The sequence below is a fragment of the Dermacentor andersoni genome, chromosome 9 (assembly GCF_023375885.2).
Source record: "Dermacentor andersoni chromosome 9, qqDerAnde1_hic_scaffold, whole genome shotgun sequence".
Taxonomy (NCBI): Eukaryota; Metazoa; Arthropoda; class Arachnida; order Ixodida; family Ixodidae; genus Dermacentor; species Dermacentor andersoni.
In genome coordinates, this window is record NC_092822.1 from 80,121,476 (window position 1) to 80,141,166 (window position 19,691).

At 44.3% G+C, this 19,691-nt stretch overlaps 1 protein-coding gene and 1 long non-coding RNA gene across 2 annotated transcripts in view; both read right to left on the reverse strand.

Moving 5' to 3' along the window:
* The window catches only part of LOC129384112 (uncharacterized), a 92,316-nt gene extending 91,314 nt beyond the window's left edge, over positions 1-1,002 (reverse strand). Inside the window, exon 1 of the mRNA XM_055069252.2 lies at positions 974-1,002. The gene's annotated coding sequence lies outside the window, so the exon portion shown is untranslated. The remainder of the gene's footprint in view (positions 1-973) is intronic.
* A 3,664-nt stretch (positions 1,003-4,666) lies between these two features.
* LOC129383980 (uncharacterized) lies at positions 4,667-11,462 on the reverse strand. Its single transcript, XR_008611748.1, has 5 exons — positions 11,423-11,462; positions 8,352-8,381; positions 7,163-7,192; positions 6,113-6,142; positions 4,667-4,696 (listed from the first exon to the last, which is right to left on the reverse strand). It is a non-coding gene; the product is annotated as an uncharacterized lncRNA (long non-coding RNA).
* Between the last annotated feature and the right edge of the window lie 8,229 nt (positions 11,463-19,691).

Here is a 19,691-nt window from a genome sequence, read left to right on the forward strand (position 1 = left end):
TCCGCAAATCTGCAAAGAGCTCATACGTTTATGCGCTCTGTGTTCTCGCCGCCCTTGCGTTGAAGCCACAGACCGCACGAAGGTGACTTCGCTCGCTGTTGCTGCCGGAATTAGTAACACCAGCGTTTTGACAGCAACTGTCCTCGCTCAGCGAGTGCGATGTTTTCGTGTTTGCTTGTGCGCCCTGACACCGTGCTTGTTAATTTAGTAAGTGAATGTTTACAAGTTTATGCGGTCGTTAAAACTGCTATCTTTACTTCGTATAGCTGTGTACTAATTTGCTATCGCAATTGATGCTTCGCCTTTCGGGCGAAACTTCGACTTTATAATATTGCTGAAAGAAAGCGTTAAGATTACAACTCTTCACTAGATAATTATAAAAAGTGATATCACAACTTGTAACCTGCATCTACTGGCACACCTCAAATGTACAAAACCGACAGTTTATACACAGTGCTGCACTATATCGATAACGTCGGGTGATAGCTTTTGGGAAAATCTCGTAAATGATGAAATGATGACTGCGTTGACAATTGGAACGCTTCAGAAGCCGTAACTGATGCAGTTTATGGAATTGTTGTATTCGTCTCTGCTCCAGATTTAGTGGGTCCATAGCTGATCCATCCTGCGGAACTAATCAAGGAATTGGAAGTTCAATGAAAGTTTCGAAAAATCTTTCTTCTTTTTTTTTAAGGTTAACCGAGGTCCTACAATTTCACACAAATGCCCGAAGCCATGATGAAGATAATTCTTACGGGAGTACTACTTATATTTATGCCCCAAGTTCAGTAAATTTCATTCAAATTGTTCAGCGGCTCGTTGATCGGATCATTTTTCAGTTTCGCGTGTATTTATATAAGTAAAAGATAGGCGGCTTTCCGCTGAAGCTTCCACTGTAGTTCAATACCTCCGCGGCTGCTTATTAAATGCAGAGAATGCGTGTTTCCTTGAAAAAAGGTTACGAAAGACTCACTTGCTGCTCTCCTGTGTGTCATCGTCCTTTCTCTCTGAAAGGGAAGAGCTAGGATTTAGGCAGTAGTCATCGTGATGACACACAAACAGCATGCACAAGATGTTCTTTTTTTAATGTTACGTGACCACAAGCTCCAGCAAGGCGCTCACTTTGATAGGTCGAGAATGTAACTGCTTCACGATGTGGAGCTGCATGTCCAGCGTACCGCCCGTGAAGCAAGCCCATGAGCCCAAGCCTATAAGCCGTGAAGCAAGTCCATGAGCCCAAGCCTAAAAACCGTGATGCAAGCCCATGAGCCCAAGCCTATAAGCCGTGAAGCAAGCCCATGAGCAAGCCCAAGCCTATAAACCTCTAGGTTCCCGGCATCTAGGTATTTCTTCTCGTTTCTATAATTCAGCCACTGTACGTCTCATCTCGAAACCAAATTGCGCACAGTTTAATTGTGGCCACATAATCGAGATTATTGAGCACCTTTCCTCCCTCGTGGAAAAAAAAAATCCCTGCAGAACCTATATGACGATGACTGTCGATGTTATAGCGATTAACGTTCAACCAATGAAGCGAAACCGTATTCCTGAATACACCTTTACGATGTGGCTCACGACAGTGACGTCATAACGAGGACTCTGTAGCGACGACACAGTGACGACGAAGAATCGACGAAGAAGGAATGATTTCGCTGGAACGACGACGGTGGTATGAGGAAGACGGCTTGACGACGATGAGATGACGATTATGAAATGACGAGCCTGGTATAACCAGGACAGCGGCACGACGGTGGTATGACGACTAGCGTATGATGGCGATGGCGTGAGGACGACTGCATGATATTGACGACTGCGTGATTACGATCGTATGACGACGACGTAATGACGACAATGGCATGACAACGGCGTCATAATCATGGAATGGCGACAGCATATATACGATGAAATGATGAAGAAGGAATGATGTATTAGGAACGACGGCACCACGACGACAATGGCAGAACGACAATCACGACAACGCTGTAACGAGAACCCGATGAAGCCCGAACGATGACGATGGAACAACCCCGACATCATTATGACCATGACGACATACCTAGTAGCGCAAGCTAGTAGACAAAACAGGTAACCAGGTCACAGAGAGACAGGCACGGGCATTAGGCAGGCAGACAGACAGATGACGATGAACCGATGATGATGACGATGACAGACTCAATATGTTTGTAGTAGGCAAAGCGTGCTTATCGCCTTTTTAGATATAATATAGATAAATACCGGAAAGTGAGTCAAGTGCACTAAGAATGCTAATCGTAATAAAACACGCATGCAAAAACTTTTCAGCGTAGGGCATTTGCCAGTTAACGTTACATTTTAAAGACATTTCACAATTTTAACGTGCTGCAAATTTTGTGCTGTTGGTTTGTGTACCTCTTTGGAACCCCTATTCTTGCGGAAAAGTAGGCCTCGTTTACATGCGCAAAATTTTCTCCAACTTTTCTTTGCAAACACGTTCCTGTTCTCTATAAAAGGGCGTGTTCCTGTTCCAGTATAGTGTGTTCTGCACAACTTAACATTCACGAAAGCTCCTGAAGGGAGCTGGAGCTTTCGATTGAAGGTTCAAAAGAATTGTTCGTTGAGAAGGGTGTTGGCTTGAGCGAGTTGCTAATTCGTCGCACAACCTACAAGCACGTGAACTAATTTCACACGCCATGTTTTAATTCTTCTATTTATTCGCTTGCTTCTTTTTTTCCATCTCCTTGTCAGGTGACACGGAAAGATATCATCAGTATTTTCCTCGTATTAACATATGTAATTTTTGTTTGCTCAGTTTACCGGTCTCGCTAATAGCAAAGCAGCGCTGAAAGTAAAAGCACCCTAAAAAAAGTTTACACCCTTTGGGTTGTATTTTGTCCCCAAACAATAATCGTCATCTGTCTTGTTCGCATTTTCTTCTTTTAACGCTGCGAGTCTGGTACTTCCTAGTCACGAACGGATTGCGCGTTATCAGCTTGACACAGCATTCACGACCGGAAAGAAGCGAGCGCCGAGTTTTCAAGAGAGGAAACGCAAGCAAGGCAGATGACGGTTATTGTTTGGGGACAAGATAAGCACCAAAGGATGTAAACTTATTTTAGAGTGAGCTGCAAATGCCTGCTGCCGACCATAACAGCACAATACACTTCAGTGATCGTGAGCAAGGAAAGTAGGCGAGTAGGTGAATTACTGTGGCAAAACAAAGCTGATCCAGCAGAACAAGATGTGAAAATGACTTGCCTTATCTCTCTATACTCGCTTCTTGTTGCGGTTTACGCATCATGCTATCAGTGCTTAAATATACAGCTCGAGGACCAGTTGCTGAAGGTGAAGAAGAGGTATTAAGGCTAACTACGGCTCACTATGGAAGCCTCACGCGAGAAACTACACAATGAGTTATGTTTGTTTAACGTTAGTCTGTGAGCGGACCTAGTCCGAGATGGACGTCAACGCCTTGTGCAACAGTTTTCTCTTTGTTCTTACGTTATCGTTTGAAATATGCGACTCCACTTAAAAAGGAAAGATAGCACGTGTTCTTTCCATTCTTGTAGATTTTTCTGGAGTTTCATCGCGTTATTCTTATTTCTTTTTGAATGTCATAACAACGAATGCACCAACTATTTCCGCAGCAAGCAGTAGCACGTTAGTCTGTGTTCCTGCGCATTGCCACGCGATGGTATGCGCGCTTATTGTTAATTTAATGAGTGGCTTTCTTGTAAGCGCAGAAGAAATAGGCGACGCATCTGATATCATGCCGAATACACACGGCTGATTTCGCGGTTTTTAATATTGCTCTCAAACATTCTTATTGAAAATGGCACCGTGAAGTTATTAATTACGTTCACGCGCTCCCTTGTTGTTAATCAACACGTTTGTCTTAGCGAAAGCCTTCTGGTGGGCTTCTTGTATAGCTTATAAAAATGGACTTGTTGCCATCTGCATAGAGGACCGCGGCCTTTTTTCTAACTCCGGGCGTGTTATTCGAGACATTCATTGCAAATTTGTTAAATGCTCAAAGCAAAATACGTGAAATTCTAACGCGCAGGTTTTCAAATGATATAACACGCCCTAATAATGTGTTCACATCAGCAGACACGACGCTGCCGCTTTACGTTACCAGTGGACGAAATGTTCCCAGTCTTTATTCGCTGGACCATCTTTTTCTCTTGTTACTATGTTAGTTAAACACGCCTGAAGCATTTATTTATAATGTCTCTCGAATACCTTAAACGTACAATATACAGCACTCTTTCTGGGGTGGTTTAAAGCAGCTGTACGCTTATATGTATAGGGCAACCTTCGACTTCTGTTTTTCAACAACTCTGGTCCACTATAGTGGAACAGATTTGTTGGCTCCTTGAACAGAGGCGTTGAAAAACAGGAGTCGAAGGGAGTCCTATGCATGTAGGCGTGTAACAGGTTTAGAGGGCCACAAAAATAATGTTGTATATTGTACTTTGCAATGTATGCGGGGGACGTTTTATATAAATGAAAGCTTACGGACCTACTTAGCTAACATAGTAGCAAGGAAAGGCGATGGTCTAAACAATAAAGGCTGGGAATATTTTATCCGACACCGTCGGATAATATTTAATCCGTTGATTCTCATCGTCCCTAGGACTGGCCAGTTGGCACTAGGCTGATTCTGAAAGATGCAAAAACGTTGACTCACCGAGATTGAGTGGCCGGTCGTAGTCAAACGCTATAAACATGTAAAAAAGAAAGGGGCATCATACACAACGGAATCATCATTCTTTGGATCAGGGTGGTGGCCTCGGAATAAACGAAAAGGCACAGAAACAAACGAAAGACAGACTAAAAGCGGTTGGCAAGTACCATGTCGGAACAATGCAGGATACCAGCTTGGCGAGGACTTATATGTAAAAAGACCCAGTCAAGGATTGCGAGTTTTTTATGAATGAAAATCATCTCCTATGCTTTACCCTTCAAAGTTGGTCCAAACCACGGCTCGCCCTGAGATTGGTCGTTTAATGTCGCGAGACGACAAAGCCACCGAACACTTCGCGGGACTGGTCATGCCAGTGAGTATGACCTGACCGGCGAAAGATACCAGTGTGTTTCACCGCCCCCATTCTGCCCATGTCTCACCTTAACGTTTCCTGGTATTTTCGTAACCTGTAGCTCTACCAGGAGAGTGCCGACATCGGCTCGGACATGCGGGTATTTTGGGAGTGAGAATGAGAAGGCCGCTGCTGCGTGTCTGCGGAAATCGAAAGCCGAGACAGGGGTCCCACTATACAGTCATGGTTTTGTGTGCTTCGGTACACGTACGTGCAGTATATGCGCGGCTACATTGTAGTGTGTTCTGTTGTTTTCAGTTTTCATATTTCGGGTGGTATAAATTTCGCCTGCATGAAGTGCATTGAGTTTATTTGACATTGGGGTTAGTTTCAGCTTGTCTCAGAAAGGAGGACAGCACTTCCGAAAACAGATTCATGTCTTATCTCTCTTTGTCACGTGTATTCGTTTGATCCCCGCGTAAATTCATTTGAGCTCGTATACGTGTATCGCTGGTAGGGCTATGTGAAAGATAGCAACGCAGGGTGTGGCGTGGAAAGCAGCTTAGCTTCGGGGTCCAGGCGAAACGCGGCCCCTCGTCTGGACGACGCGCCGCATGGTGGATTACGCAAAATATGAAAAAGCGGAGAACACCGACGCAATGTGGCGCGACTATTGGCGTCGGCCACTTAGCGTAGGGGCAAAGGGCCATACTATTTTGTTGCGATTCCCATCATTGATGTAGTTGGATGGTCAGGCAATTTAGTGAGTTGGTTATTCATCGAACGAACGTGGCGCTGGACTTAAAGGACTCCGACTGCCCGGTGGATACTGGCACTTTCTCTGTAAACATTTCAGGAAACGAGGTGGTATGGGTAGCGGATGGGACCCACGTTATCGCGTTCTTTGTCAATTACCTAATTTATCCTAAAAGATTCGGAAAGTGGCATGCTGCAAGCGGCAACCCTTTAGGCCCGAAAAAATGCAAGAAACGAAACATGCATGCAGAACACGTGCGCTGCCGTTTCGGCGTGCAGGTTGGCAGGCATCGCGCTGCGCTGCTGAGAGATTTCTCTGCAATGAAGAATGTTTTACGTACGTTGGTCGAACTCTCCCCATGGCACAGCAGCTGTAGGGTAAGATAAACCGTAGTTTAACCAAACTACACGGTGGTAAGAGGAAGAATAACATTAGAACACACGACAGCGCAGCTGTGTCTGACCCCTCGGGTATGGGAACTGTCACGAAGTGCAACGCATGTAATAAAGCCAATTTCCTTGACTCGCGACATGTAGGAACTGATTTAGATCAAGGGTCTTTAATTAACTCGGTGAAACCGCCCTATGATGTGCACTCAGGTTTGTTCTAAGTAAAAGTAGAGAGTTACAAAAACCTACATGACTAAGAGATGCGCCAATGCAATTACAAAACTGCTTCCCTGTGCGCTGGCACTTCGCACATTCAAGATTCCTGGTCACCACAACGTCTCGTTCTCTAGCTGCTCACTTCACGAAAACTGAATAAAGTTGACGAAAGATCCAGAAGTATGTTCTCTAATGAGAGTCCAGTTTTTGAGACCCTTAGTCAAGGCCGTAGAGCTCCTTCTCAAACTGATGACTTCACGGAAATCGTCAAAACGAAAGACGTGGAAACAATTCTTCTTTCGCTTGACAAGGAGCTGGTGGGCTGCGTGTGTGTACACTCCTCGTCTGCAGAACACCCAAGCTATAGAACCACTTTCTTTGTTGAAGTCGACGAAAGTAAGGCTGTGAAAACTGGTCCAGTTTCTTAAAAATTGCGTCGGCGGGCAGTGCGCTTGAAAACCTTGGCTTGCACAGCTTGGAATTCAACTGATGAAGTCCCTACCGTCGGCACTACAAAACAACTAGACAAGTGGCTCCTCTACCGATAGTTCGGTGCACGCATTGCAAAACTCAGTTACAGACGATATTTATAGGAATATGAGATTCTTAATACACATGCTGGCCACAAACTCCGCTAACATAATCATATTATATTATATACGATATACAGTGCATTGGAGGTTTAACATCCATAAAAGCAAACATTGCGTGTTCAACTAATACAAGCACGAAAACAAATGAAGAAATCTTGATAGCATATGCACAATAGGGAATATTAGACTAACCTAGGTCATCGTCTTGCCATGGCGGAGGACCTGTAGGACGTTAAAGAAACATGTGTAATTCACACTGGCGCATTTTAATACGGAGCACAATATACATAAACAATATATGTTGCAACTGGAACTAGTATGGTGCCAGAGAGCAGCAGCTATGGTCAACAAAGGTCGAGATAGTTCGCAAGGAAAGCATTGTTTTACAATCAGCATACATATTCCATTTTGCAGGATTAACGGCCAAAGACCAGCGAAGCTGTCCCCATTTCCAGCGTAAGAGGATCACACTAGAGAGATGCCGCGCATTCCGGATGCTATTCCGTTCTTTCAACATGCGCTCCCACCCTTTTATCGCCTTTACTCGAGTACGTGCCATTAAGAAAAACAGTTTTTGATGCTCTCGGCTCGTAGAGACCTACTATCAACTACAACTCTGCATCGGGCATAGTTGTAGTTCTACTTAGGCTCGAAATCGTTATTCTCAGCATAAAACAATAACTGCCAGATTAATTTCAACATTTGATAAGGAATTTTAGTGCTTTCCGCTGAAATGCCTTACTTTCGTGCGTCTTATCAAATTGTGCGCACATTTCTTTCCATAGTGGTGCTTTATATAGCCCACATTCTCGCGAAGTTTCATTCCATCCCGATCTGTATTTTTCAAACTGCTATTGTTCTAGCATATCCGTGGTCTGTTACCGGCATAATAAATGGAACGGTTTTGATGATGTCATATGGCGCAGCGAAATTTTGTGTTGAACACCGTAATTCCCTGCATGACATGTGGTAGAATTCTAGCGATTTGCCCTGTATCTCCATGGTGTGCGCGGAGATTAATAGCACTGGGGAAATAAACAAGGTGGTTTTATCTTCGCTGTAGAAGTACGACCTGTACATTTGCGAAAAGTTCTTCCGCACGTTTCAAGGTTCGAGTGATTCGACGGATGGTCAAGGTAGGCAGAGGCTAACGGCGACGTTCAGCTTGCGCAAAGAACGTAAAGCCGCGAAATTTGACTTCTGAAATGGGCTCAATTGTCTCGCTGTGTTTTACTATGGACCTTCTCGTTCACGAGCACCAGCTGCGAAGAGGCAATCATGGAAGGTCTAGCAATCCTGTCCTGCTGACAAGGACTGTTCCATGATCTGTAATGAAGATTGTATATGTTATCGTACGCGAAATAATATAAACTGAACCTACCACACGCGGACCATCGCCTCGAATCCATAACTGCAATTAGAAACACACAAAGACAGCGAGTGGCATATATTCATGCGGCCAACAGTGTTGACATTTCATATCTCACGACTTCAACAAGGTGACGTGCAGATATTTTCTTTCTTTTTTACACCAGACATAATGTTGAACGTTTCACTCGCCACCCATTGCACGTATATCGCTGCTTAGCTCTAACACGCAAAAGATTTTCCGAGTGACATTGCAGAACATTCGCGAATTGCACCACTCGAATAGTTCTTGATTTGAAACTTCTTAACTTTCCTGTGTGTAATAAATTTCTCACGCTCTACCGGCAGAAATGTGAACGCTCTTCGTACCAGTTTGAGCTCTCCTTACGCACTTATATCCTAAACTTAGCCCCCGCATAGACTCTTAGAAAATTTGCACCCTTTCGGGCTTATGTTGTACCACAACGATAATCGTCGTCTGTCTTCCCTGCATTTCCTTTCTTTAACGCTTCGAGCTCGGTACTTCCAAGTCACGAACGGCTAGCGCGTTGTCAACGTTACACAGCATTCTCGACAGGAAAGTAGCGAACGCCGAGTTTTTAAGAAAGGAAACGCAAGCATGGCAGGTGACGATTATTTTTGTGGGACAAATATATGAGAGGGTAACTGATATTGAGGTCATGATCTATTAAAAAGGTCAATATGCCTCGTACCTTAATCACCCATAGTCATTTGAATTCATGTTGGAACATGCGGTTTCTCCCATGCAGTGTCCAATACAAACACAACATATGTTTTATAGAACAGGAGATTTTGGAGGATGCACGTTTATGAAATTAGGAAAAAGAAACACAAGAAATTTGCCAGTTTCTCCGTAGGAATTATTGAAGGCTTATGTTACAGTTACAAAGAAACCTCATAACGTCGATAAAATGGAATTAAAATAAAAAAAGGATGACACTGCTGGCGGTGGCGTCGTAAACAATTGCCGTGCTGGCCACTTCATACATATGGTAACGTGGTTGTTAATGGGTGCACATGCACATCAGCCATCACCAGAGTGAGTGACGCTGGCAAACATTCTCCATGTTTGGTTCTTAATACATGTCCACGAATATACACAAGGAAGTGGTTGAAGGCACAGCAACCGCCAAATGATCGCACGCTTCATGCACGAGTATTGCCTTCAACTTTTACCGCTGGCAAAGTTATCGATTCCTCCTGTTTCATTTCTGCTTTTTGCACATGAACTTAATTGTAAATATTACTTTCATCGGCCCATATAAATAAAAAGAAACATTTCCACTCTGCTTTCCTTAGTCGATTTCATGAGCCTATGAGCATATTTGAGCTATAACGTTCCCCCTTATTCCTCCTGAATGGCTATATTTACATCACCGTTTTCTTTTTTTCTTGTTTGGCTCCAGCACAGATTATTTCAGAAGACTGATGAATTTCACATGAGGAGCGCAGGAACCGTCACGGTCAGTGTTGACAACCTTACGTATGTTCAGCCTGCGATTGGCGGTCTCCGCGATGATCATCATGCCAAACTGATTGCTATCGTGAGTGTCGCATGCTCGAATGATATCTGATAAGAAAACGCTCTTAATAACCAAGTAAAGGTTTTGTGAATGACCCAGTTCACTCATTCGGAATATCTCTCATTCTTCTATTTTTTTTTTTTTTTTTGCGGTGTGATCTGTAAAAAAAATATTGGCTGTGGCTTAGCTCGGCTATGCCACGATATACGTAGCGAAAGCTAAGGCATAGCATGGTTAGCCTTGGTTAATATTTACTTCAAGTCCAGGTTAGTCTGGTTGTCTAGCTATGTTGCGGTGTTTAGCCAATCGTTCGGCGCGTTGTTCGTCTGTTTCCTGGGCGATTCGTTTCCTCTTCATCTCGTTCCGATGTCGATTCCTGGCGTCCTCCTGCTTATCAGAATTGTCGCCGTCCATACGGCCGCCTCAACTGTGGTTGAGGAGCACGCGAGCTCTCCTTTTCGATCCTCCGACATGTTATCAGGCATGCGACGCAGCTGGTAAAGCGAGCGGAGGCGAGCGCAACGACGAGGAACGCGGTGTGACGTCATACCAAACGGCGGCGGCGGAAAGACGCGGCGCTGCGCGGCGGCGGAACACCTGTGGCTCCGTGCTACTAGTGGCGCATGCGCAGTAGTGACTAGGGAGCGAGAGAGAGAGAAATATCCGCGGCGAGGCGCACGTTGTGACGTCATGTGCCTCCTCGGAGCACCGCCACGGCGAAATCGCAAGTTCGCGGCCAGTAAAGCTTTCGCTTTGAAAATTCTCGCCCTCCCGTAATCGAGAGTAGATGTAAGCATGAAATGGACACCAGCAACGAAGCAGATTTGGTGGAGATAGTACAAGCTGCAATCTTAAAATGCGTGTAGTGCATGTTCACAACGGCCACAATACCACACCCCACCGCACCACGTCATATTGGTCCATATGGATGCAATAGTTTCCTGTCACAGACAGAACCTCATTGTACAGTCTCGTCTCGGTTAAACAACCATCCGCGGTGCGTCGGACGTTACCGGTTTGGACGCTGCCGGTAGCTACCCGCCATCGCCTCCTCTATTTTGGAAAAAAAAATAATAATAAGGCCGCTGCCGGGGCGCCGGACGCGCCGCAGATCTCGCAGACCACTGGCGTTGAAAAGAGCACAGGCAACTATGTCTCAGCGCCGAAAGATTACAATCCAGTGTATCCGCCTTTTAAACGTCGCTATGTAAAATTACACGTAAAGCTTCAGCGTACTAGAATTTACAGCTTGAGTGACATTGTGGACAAATGTTTGGAAGAACTCGGAAGCAATATTTTTGTAACTTGTTTGGGAAGTAACTGGTGAGTGTAATGGGGTCTTGACTGGTTGCCCGGATGATCCCGTTTTGTTCTCGCAAACTGCGCGGACGTTCTCGTTTGAGTGCCCGGATAACGGCTCTGGCTTTTGTCTCAAGGTGGCTAACAACGGGAGCTAAAAGCATTTCATGCTTAAAAGCACCTGTGCGTTCGCTTTCTACGCTTCAGAGAAAGCACAATAAGCGTAATGATTTACACTCACCGCCGCTTTGCTGTATACGAGGATCATACGCTGTAACGGAAAAAGCAGATCAAGTGCCATGATCAAATAATATTGCCCGTGCACAAATTGACCAATGCACGAGCTTCTCTACTCACTTAAATTTTTTTTCTGTTCCCATGAATGCCGTCACAATAACTGCTGTCCAAGAAATGACTCACAAGGTGAAGAAATGAACACCAACACAATTTTCGGAAATATCAGTGTCTCCAACTCTTAAATTACTTATTTTGCCGACGCGGTGCCGCGCACTAATGGGGTCTTTCCTAATAGAGCGTTTTACTATAGGGGACGCAAGCGTCTTGCGTTCGCAAGAACTAGGGTCGACGGTGATGCGCATGTGGAGATCGCTACGTCTACTTGCGTCCTTGGGTGGTTGGGGTTGGGCCGGCCGAAAGCATCGCTGCCCCTAAGAGGTCACTTTGCCCACGTGACTCGCGGTGTACGAGAACATACGAGAAGCGAGACGAGCCGAGACAAGCCGTCCATCCTGCGACACAGACGTAGAACATGGCTGCGCCGGCGAGGACGTGTGCACGTGTACATTTCACGGCCGACGTGGTAAAGAAGCTGGTCGCAGAGCTCACAGGCACGCTGTCGCCGCAACGGCTGCACGTCAAAATTTGCAGGAGGCTATAAATAAACAAAACACAGACCACAACGGATTATGCTGCACGAAACGCCTAACTACAGTTCCCCAAACGTATGTTTGGGGTTTCTTCGGCTAGGCCTCAGTCGCAGCGTAGGCGCGTAGATAATGTTATAAATATTTTGCCTAGTGTCGACAGACATCGTTTTTATATATATTAACTGATTTTAATAAAGATAGTTTAATGTACGCTACTTCATATGCTTGATTTAATATTTTAAAAAATGATAACGAAGCAAAGATCAGACGTTGATGGCACTGCGAGCGCATCCGACCTCACTTCGGTTTGCTTTTGGGGCCGCTGACTTATAACGTTTTTCTGCTTGCGTACCCAAACGCAAAAGCACCCAAGCGCTTGGGGCCCCAACGCCTTGCGTCCCCTAAACCAAAACTCTCTATTAGAGAGATTTAGTTGGGTTGGGGCCCCTAGCTCTTGGATGCGTTTGAGTTTGGGTACCCAAGCAGAAACAAACATTTTTAAAAATGTGAAATCATGCATATGAAGTAAAGCACATAAAACAATTCTTATTAAAAGCAGTTTATAGAGAGGTTTAGCGTGTCCGGTATTCGGGTAAACGCAGGCGGGGCGTTGGGGCGGTGCCGTAAACGGGAGCGGCCTAGAGTTACTGTACATATACAGCAATTCTAGAGCATCCTGCATGGTGCAGCCACCTGGTGGCGCAGAGCTCAAACAGACAAAAACAGCTAATATTCCTGTAACCAAGTCTATTCTACTTTGCTGCAGGTGTAAATTTTTGGCAGCAACACGATTACGCCAGTGCCGAAAATTTACACCAGCAGCAAAGTAGAATAGACTTGGTTACAGCAATATTAGCTGTTTTTGTCGGTTTGAGCTTTGCGCCACCAGGTGGATGCACCATGCAGGCCGCTCCCGTTTATTCCACCGCCCCATGCCTGTGTTTACCCTAATACCGGACAAGCTATACCTCTCTAATATATATAAAAACGACGTCTGTCGACACGATTTGTAAGATTAACTACCCGCTAGCTACTCGTAAGTACTCGTACACCCTCCAAGAGTCACGTGGGTAACGTGACCGCTTAGGGGCAGCGATGTTTTCGGCCGCCCCAAGGACGCAAATAGACGTAGCGGTCTGCGCATGCGCAGCACCGTCGCCCCTAGTTCTTGCGTACGCAAGCCGCTTGCGTCCCCTAAACTAAAACTCTCTAATATATCGCAGATTTCCATGCGTCTCATCAAGGTGCAGGTTAGGGCTCTGTGCCGTATTTCTGATACCTGCTGCCGAAAGGCATATCGCATGCTTTCAGACAGAAAAAAATTCTTGGGATCGCAACGTCCACATGTGGACGGATTACAAGCGAACATGTTTATGCTGCAACCATGGGCTGCATACATGGGCTATACCCATTATGAAATCATTAAAGTTTTTACTTTCATGCGGCACCACACCACACTAAGCTGACGCAAGCGCCACCGCGGTCACCGCACCTCCCACGCATCTGCCGCAACCGCTGCCGCAGCGTTGGCGGCACCTCCGACGCACGTTATAACCACGAAAACGCAGGTCACGTGCACAGGCGCCGTCGCCGCACTCTTTCCCCCTCGCATTATTCATCTAACGGGATTTAAAACAAATAGAGCGCGTGAACTCCAACTTGCTACGTTATTTCTGATGCTCTCAGTAACTTAATTAACCTTATGTTCAAAACCGGTATATTCCCTAGAAGTCTAAAAAAAGATATGGTAATTTGTGTTCATAAAAAGGGTGCGAAAGCTCAAGTAGGTAACTATCGTCCTATATGTATTTTACCTTCAATTAGTAAAGTTGTTGAAAAGTTACTACCCTGTCACACGGAAAGATTTAATGTCATTCGAATCGAATGACATTTGCTATCGAATGAGTTAGGAGAACTCATTCGCATTCGATTTCGAACCGAATGTATACTCTAGACCCCAGATAGACAACAGCGACACGCAACGCGAAAAAATAATGCGTGCATCAGCAAAGTCAGAAGATATTTTTTAGAGTTATAAATAGGAATAATTATTTTTGCCGCGATGATATTTTCGCCACGGGCTGTGCTCAAGCGCTGTTACTCTGCATCAGGAGTCTGTTGCGGCGCTCAGCCATATGGGATGTGTTGATCGAAGTGCCTTTAGTTGTGAATAATTGTCGTCAAAATGTTTTCGTCCGTTTTAAACGTAATCGCAAAAGTTCTTAAACGCGTTTAATAGACACAAAATGTATTCGAATTTCACAAATTTTGTTCCAGATCGTCATTGTTATCATGTGTGAATGCCATTATATTTTGCTGTGTAGCACCACAAGAGACCGAATGGCATTCGATGCATCGAATGCCATTCGTTTCGAATGACATTAAATCTTCCCGTGTGACAGGGGTCTTAGTCGTATTAACAGCTACCTTAACAAATTTAGCTTGTTAAAACCTTGTCGTTCGGTTTTCGTTCATGAAGCTTGACTAACTTGGCTTTGCTAATATTGACTGATTATATTCGACATTCACTTGATTTCGGATACTTTGTTGGCTCGGTCTTTTTAGACTTTACTAAAGCCTTTAATGCAATAAATCGTAAAATTTTCTTTGATAAACTGGAGTCTAATGGAATTACTGGTCCAGCTCTTAATATATTAAAAGGTTATCTATTTAATCGTGAATTAAGAGTACGCAGGCGGGGCCTTCTCTAAAAGCAAAATTAACCTCAGGGCTCGATTTTAGGTAGACTATTATTTTGCATTTATGTGAATGATTTACCTCATGGCCTTAATTATACTTTACCTAAATTATACGCAGACGATACGACTGTTGCCCTCTAAGATAAATGATTACTTTCGCTAACTTTTAAACTAAACAGTGATCTGTCTAAAATTACTGATTGGTGCAACGCCAATTTTCTAAGTATAAGCCCTATGAAAACGCAATTCATGATATTTAAGTCATCGCAGAGACATTTACCTTGTTCTCCGACCTTAACCCTCAATGGGAATGACATTTCTGCCTCCACTTGTGTCTCTTTCCTTAGAATCAAATTAAATCCCCATCTTAAGTTTACTAACCACATTGCACATGTCAAAAAAAAAAGAACAGCATTTGATATTAGAGCACTACTCAAGTCACGTGCATTTTTTCCAAAGTAGCATTATTATCATGATACTTCGCTTTCATTCACCATCATATCAATTATGGTATCGCTTCTTGGGGTAATACTTATCATTGTCATCTTTGCTCTATTTAGCACATCCAAAATCAGGCTATTCGCATTACAACGGCAAGCCATTTTTTGTCTAACACCTCATCAAAACTACGTACAAGCCGCATTCTTCAAGTTACTGATTTGTTTAACTATCATCTAGCGATATTATTTTTCAAATTACTACCTCAACAAGTTTCTTACAACTTCGTTAGTTCTGATCTTTTTATGCTAATAACACAAGGTTTGCAGCACGAGAAAATTTTCGGTTGCGCTTGTATCATAGTAATTACAGAAAGATGGCTTCCTTTTTTTTTGCACGCTTAAGCTTTGGAACAGTCTACCATATTCCATTAAGTTGTCGTCTACCGTGTTCCCGTTTATATACGAACTCAAGAATTATCTGCTGTCTAATTTCCTGTAATGTAATTTTGCAAATTCGTATCTGTGTAATTAGGAATGATTGTACATATTTCCTCCTTTTTTGCTTTTTATGTGTGTCATCACTAAATTTCTTGCTTATGTTTTGCTTATTCCATATTTTGTTTCTCTGCTCTATATTCCGCTTTATTTCTTTATATAACTTCTAATCCAAGGGTCCCGGTGCAGTGTCTGATTCTGGGACCCTTGTCTCTATATAATTTCTTGTAACCAATTGTTATGAATGAATAATAAACTGAAACTGAAACTGGAAAATTAAAGTGCACTTTTTTTCTACATGCCGAATTATCTGGTGCTACTTGGAACCAGGATGTTAAACCTATTTTTGAAAGGTGGCCGAGTGCTTGAAGCCTGCTTCACCTTCATCGCGGGTCGGCCCGGTATTGCACTATTCCCCGTATCGGCCCACGCAATCCTGTCCACGCGCCGTGATACGGAAGTAAGCCGGCGAGGGTACCCGCCCCCCCCCCCCCCCCCCCCCCTAGGAACGCATGCGAGGGATACATGCGGGGTTTAATTTGTTTAAAGGTAATTTGTGGCCGTATTTCGCACTTTTGTGATAGTGAATCAGGAATTTCATGAGAACGGTCGCATTTCTCTAACATTATGAGTTTTTTTTTTTTTGCAATTTACGAGAAGTCTTCGACTGTAGTTTGCCAAAAAACTCTACTGATAATTTTGTTTAAAATTTCGCCGTGTCTTATTCAGACGCGAGATATATAAAATTTTCGCTTGTGTGTTAAAATTCCGACCTGCCATGGTGGCTGAGTGGTTACGGCGTTGCGCCGATGAGCACAACGTTGTAGCTTCGATTCGATTACATTTTTCAGAGGCGTTTTACACACAGGCTCGCACACGACGAGGTTTATATTTTCTTAGGACAAAAGACGCACTTACGTCCTATGGACTGGCGCCGAATGTCGTCACCTGGAAAGAAAATAATCAACGGAAAATTCACTAGCTAGTGCCTACCCGACTTTGTAATGGCGTGTCTGGGTTTCTCTTAGGTTATGAAAATTTCTAACTCAAGGTAGCTGCCACTAGAAAATGAGGTTATGGCGAAAGCCGGCAATTCTTCTGCGCCTTTGTTGTGAGAACTTTAACGAAGCAGTCGCTGCCGTGGCAGTGCTTCCGAATACCAACTCTACACTCACTCAAATAATAATTGTCGGCCATTCTAATTAAACATGAAAGCAATGTCCAATCACATGTGAATAGAGCTTCAAGCCTCCTTTCATAGCACTAAATTATTTTTCAAGAAAACGTCATTAATACGCACTGAGCCGAATAGATCGTAATAACACAAACGCGGCACTTTTTTTTCCGAGAACGACACTTACCTGGCGGGCCTGGCCAGGCCATATTGACACCTATAACGAAAATGATGTTAATTGCAGATTAGAATAAAGAAACCCTACACTGACGATTCAACGCCCGATAGACGGCAAACGTGCCTGCCGTCCTTCTTATTCACAAAATTCTACTATCCTAAAACAATTTAGCTGAGGGCCAGAACAGACAAAATTTAATGGCATCTTAACTGCTAGTCTCTGAGTGCTCAGGTCAAGAATTCAGGACAGAAGTTTTTTCTGCAATAACTTCTGCTCAGCTCAACGGACGGCAGAAGTTGCTTCCGCATTGAGACTGTCACGTGCGCGCTTGTACGTAGTCACATGGTACTTTTCATATTTCGCACCTTTTCTTTTAGCCAGAAATCGTGAACGGGTGGGTGTGCTTCCTGCTGAACACTTCTCATTATGACGTCTGTTACAGTTTTTGACAAAAAAGAAGAAAAAAGAAAACACGTGCAAGCAGTTTGGTACGCGCACATGCGTCGCTGACGTTAACATCGGGACATGTTTCGAAACCGGGCCACATCCCGGAAATCGCAACTCTACTGATTACATTTAAATAGATAATTCTGTATGAGGGACTAGATAGTTACTGGTCATTTCTCATATCTATACACGCTGCACAACACGCGCTTGGTCTTATTTGCGTGCCTCCTCCTTTATTTAAGTTCTCGTTCATAACTGGAACGCCATGCGTAATATACAGGGAGCACCGTTCGCCCGCGCTTGCAGCATCGCCAGAAGAATTGAAGGAGCTTTAATCGTTGCACAACTTCGTTCCAAGTGGCTCTGATAGCTTACTCCATGAGGTAAGCTACGTTTTCTCTAACCAGCAGCCTTATCATAGCCGTATCATACACTCCTTCTTCTAGTGCACAGCATTTAGAAATCAACCATACACCGACAGCCGAAAAACAAGCCGCCCCAATTCAACTTTCTTTCTATATTGCAACAAGATGTTTGTTCTTTTTTTACTTCGTTTTGTGCTTATAAGAACAGTTTCGGCAAACATATCAAATTGTCAACAGGCCCGTGATCATTAAACGTAACTGTTTTGTTACACACTGCCAGCCCGAACCACGTCAGATTTGTATATTTTCTACTGCCGGCATTCCTTGGTGAATGTCAATCTCAGTGGCCTAGGTGTTCGGCTGCTGAGTACGAGGTCCCGGAATCGAATCCAGGCCACGGCGGCCGCATTTCTATAGGGGCGAATTGCGAAAACACCCGTGTACTTAGATTTAGGTGCACGTTAAAGGACCCCAGGTGGTCAAAATTTCCGAAGTCCTCCACTACGGCGTGCCTCATAATCAGAAAGTGGTGTTGGCGCGAAAAACCCCATAATTTCTTTTTGTGAATTTCAATATTCGCGGTAACTTCAGATTAATTGTAAATATGTTCTTACCTGAAAGTTGTTGCCGCATACTATACCCGTACATGGCTGCAAGGTTAAAAGCGATGAGGTCTGTTAGTTATGGAGCAGTAAAATATAGAGTACCGAATATGAGGTTTTAAGGTTGAACGAAAAACAGACACAAAAAAGGGCAATTGCAAGATGCCCTGAGCGCGATTAGAGGCCACCACAGCGAAATTTTGCATCCCGTAAGGGATATTTCTGTCTATAGTTTGGCTTACGGACGAGGATCAGTGCAGAAATTACTCCCACACGTAGATCACCGTGACAGTCCGCGTAAGCGAAGCCTTGGTGAGCCGGTCAGATCAAACGGTCCTTCTCAGTAAGAGACGCGCCCCGCGAACTTCAGCCAAGGAGGTCGAGAGCGCGACTCAGCGCCACCGCCGACAGCAGCACCTAAACGTTCGGACGCCGCAAGAGCTCACGCACGACAGCACTTCCATCTTATGATAACAGGCACGTACGTGCTCGCACGCACACGTGCTACGTGACGTCACGCTTGCACAAATCGTATCCAAGAGCTACTCGGCAGCGGCACAAGAGAAGCATGCACGCGACTGCGGCCTAATGGTATGAAGATTTTCTTTAAAAAAAGGTCGTGGCCTAATGGCCCAAGCATCGGACTGTTGAGCTCGATGGAGGTTCAGTTTCGATCCCCCATCGGGCACGTGATTATTTTATTTTCTTTCTCGGGACTATTCGGCAAGGTAGTATAGCACCCAAATAAAGTTAACAAAATCCGGGAAGTTTGATAAGAAAGCAATTGTTTTAAAATTTTCCCATCAATGAAATGGGCCTGTCAGCAACAACAACAAAAAAGAGAAACGGCCGTAAAAAAGATTTTACAACTAAACTAGAAATAAGACGCAGCCATTAGAATTTATTGAAAGTGGCACAGAACCACGACTCTGCCTTGTGCAGACCTACGGGCATGCCAGCCGCTCCACGCGCATATGATGTGTGCTGTGTGAGGCTGCTCTTCCGATGTATTTTTGCATATCTTGAAAGCGAGAAAGCTAACAAAAACACCGTTGCCACAACTTGCAATATGCCACGCGTGATTCTGGCATCGACGTCAGGTTCGCCTCATCGCGTGACTGTCGTCTGCTACGGAGCATTCCGAATTATCTTACATAAAAGAAGGCGTGATTACGAGCTTTACGGCTTTTATAGTCCCATTACACCGCTGACATCTACTAAAC